Source organism: Panthera tigris, chromosome B2 (genome assembly GCF_018350195.1).
Source record: "Panthera tigris isolate Pti1 chromosome B2, P.tigris_Pti1_mat1.1, whole genome shotgun sequence".
NCBI classification, from domain to species: Eukaryota; Metazoa; Chordata; class Mammalia; order Carnivora; family Felidae; genus Panthera; species Panthera tigris.
The window spans coordinates 63,285,231-63,288,414 of record NC_056664.1 but is presented as its reverse complement, the minus strand read 5'-3'; the positions used below and the strand labels follow the sequence as shown (position 1 = coordinate 63,288,414).

Genomic DNA, 3,184 nt, shown 5'->3' with positions numbered 1-3,184 from the left:
ACAGTATGCATAATTGTATATACAGCATACATGTGGCAAAAAAAAAACCTGCAGAGAGAAGCATGGAGTGATATTCGTAAAATTCAGAATAGTTTTTATCTTTTATGGGGGAGAAAGGGAAACAAAGATTTTGTTGTATTCTATTTCTTAAGTTTTGTGGTGGGCACATGGTTATTCATTATCATTCTTTAAGTTGTGCATATAAATTGTACTGTTTTGTTTGTATGATAAATTTCATTAAAGCAAATCCAGTTAATTGATTTTGAAGTAGCATATTATTAAGTTAGGTCCATTTTCTGGCTCCAAATAATAAACCACAGGAAATTAGAAACATTTAAATTCAGTTGCGTGGAAGCAGTTGTCACTAACTCTGAGACCAAGTTGGTTTTATTTCAAGTTTCTAGCTATTATGTAACTTAAAACAAATGATAAAACAAACATGGGTATCTCATCCCAAACAGTTTTATCTAGATGTCAGATAGTATTAGTCAATTTAAATAATGAAATGATAAACCATGGCCATTGACTATATTTTCATCTTCTAATGTTCTGGTTAAAGTCTTAGTTTAGTTTCTGAAAACATCCTGCATTTATTTTGCTGTAGATGTGTTTAGCCAAAGTCGCAAAATGACAACTTTTGTCCTTGTGAATCTCAGAAAATTAGTCATCTTACCCTTTAGGACATATATTATTTCTCCATGTGGAGTTGGGAACCATAGAAACTATGGCTGAAAGCATTGTTGGAATAAGCAAACGTGACTATTTTTAAGACTATGAAGATTTTGAATACAGTCAGCACTCATGAGTAAGTCATATGGAATTAGATTGGCTATATGTTTAGTGTTGAATGGATCCTGGCAACCTGTGTTCAAATGCCTTCCAGTTAAACATCACAACACCTCCAGGGTGAGTCCTCTGGGTCAGGACACAGATAAATATTTACATGAACCTGCTGCACAGCTGTACTCTATTATTTTAGTAGCTCATGTGGAGAGACAACTCAAATGTCTAATAAGAATGTCTAGTGTCTCCTTTTAGCTTTACCTGCTAAATTTGCCTCTTTAAAAACCTTAAAAATTTTTTATTGTGACATATAACATACATACATAGAAATACATAAAACACAAAAGTAAATAATTATGTTTAAGGGGATACTAATGTAAACGCCACCTAGGTCAAAAAAATAGAACATGGCCATCACTCTAGAAATCCCTCATGCATCTTTCCTCATGGCAACTCCCTCTGCACCTTTTAGAGGGAAGCACTACCCTGGTGTTTTCATTAATTCCTTGCTTTGCTTTGTAGTTTTGCCTCCTAACTATGCATTCCCTGAAATATAGTTTAGTCAATGCCTGTTTGTTTTTAATGTTTACAATCATAGCGTTTATGTTACTGCCTTTGGCTTCTTTTGTTTGACATTGTATTATTCCATTGGTTCCATCCCTGTTATTATACATAAGTGTTCTCTTAAATCTCCTAAATCTTTCTTATATCTTTGATCTGTCATGTTTTGTAAGTTCTACAGCACTCTAGTGATGGGAAGTATCAACAATTCTACTTTGGTATGTATGTAATGGTAATCTCTCTGATTCTTCCACCATACAATATTTTTAAAATTTTGTAACATTTACTGAGTATCTACCATGTGCTAGGACAGCATGAAACCCTATTCATGTAATGTTGCTGTACTCAGGATAATTCTGAATAGTGCGTAGATTTAGCATAGTACATATTTTCACAGAATAAACTGAAATTTAGAAAGATAAGCTAAATTCAAGGTATAGACTCTCTGATATTCACTTATCAGATTTAGTTACACTTAATTATCAGTTATCAAATATTTTTATTATACATTTATTGAGATGGCAAATATAAAAAATATAATGCCGAATAAAGAAAATTTATTGATGATTTTAGTCACATTGAGTAAAATAAGTAAACTTGCCATTTCATAGTAGTCTTTGTCTATCTCACCAAGCTCTTGACATTTTGCCTTAATGTTCCATTGGTGCTTGTACAGTTTGTACTCCCCTTATGGTAACAGCCTTTCTTCTACTATTCATTACAAAAATTCATTACTATACATTGACAACTTCCTTCTGGTCTATGGCACCTGTAGGTACTGCTGTCTGTGAACTTCTCTTCATAGGAGGACTAGAGAGATGACAGCTCCTGTTATAGGAATCCAGGGAGAGGGCAGTCCAAATAGGCAGGGTCACAGGGTGGTAAGAGCACAGAGCTGGGAGTTAGCCATCTCAGTTCTACACTTGTCATTATCTAGCTATGTGGCCTTGGGTAAGTTATTTAGCCTCTCAGGCTCAGTTTCGTCATGTATAAGTGAGGGAGTGGGTCAGTAATTTTCAAACTGTAATTCAAGAACCATCCTGAGTTCTCATTTTAAATGCAGATTTTCAGGCCTCCTGGAAATTTCCCAGTGTGAGAGTCTGTATATTTAACAAGCTCCCTGAGTGATTCTGATGCTCACCATGAGTGAGGGCCAAGTGAGACAATTTTCTTATTTTATTTTATTTTTTAACTTTACTTTGCTTTATTTTATTTTATTTTTGCAGAAACTACTCAGTGTCTCTTCCCTCTTACTCCCCCAAAGGAGGAGAAGAACGATTATCAATGACCAAGGGCAGCTGCGAAGACAACACCCAGAGTGAGCTTCACAGGAAGGAACACTGCACCCTCTCCTCATAGTTTCAGGTACTCTACATGTTCAGTAACAAACGATACTAGTAACAAACGATAGAAATGATCCCTGAAGGTATAGTCTTGACAAGTGTCTGATTTTAAAATCCTGGGATAGAATTTGAACTTTTGGTACCTTAGTATCTTTCATCAGATACTTATTTCAAAGAGTTCTGTTTTCTTTTGTTAATAAAAATAAACATAAAGCCATTAAAATTTAAGATGCTAAGTAAATACTGACTATCATTGCATGGAGTAAACAACAATAACACAGTCTAAGGTACTAGTTATCAAAACAGCTTGGGACTATTTGGTGTTCATACACTGAATAAAAATATCAGTGCCTCAATAGAATTGTATCCATATCATTAAGAGGTATTAATACAGTGTTGCAGGAAAAAGCAGCATCGCCTGTCTACAAGACACAGCAGGATCAATATGATTGACAAGGAATACAGAGTTCCATGCAGTCTTATTAAGAAAACAAAGT

At 34.6% G+C, this 3,184-nt stretch overlaps 1 non-coding gene across 1 annotated transcript; it reads right to left on the bottom strand.

Moving 5' to 3' along the window:
• Positions 1–2,572: 2,572 nt before the first annotated feature.
• Positions 2,573–2,780, bottom strand: LOC122238984. The gene has a single exon (XR_006218109.1). It is a non-coding gene; the product is annotated as a small nucleolar RNA U3 (small nucleolar RNA).
• Positions 2,781–3,184: the final 404 nt, after the last annotated feature.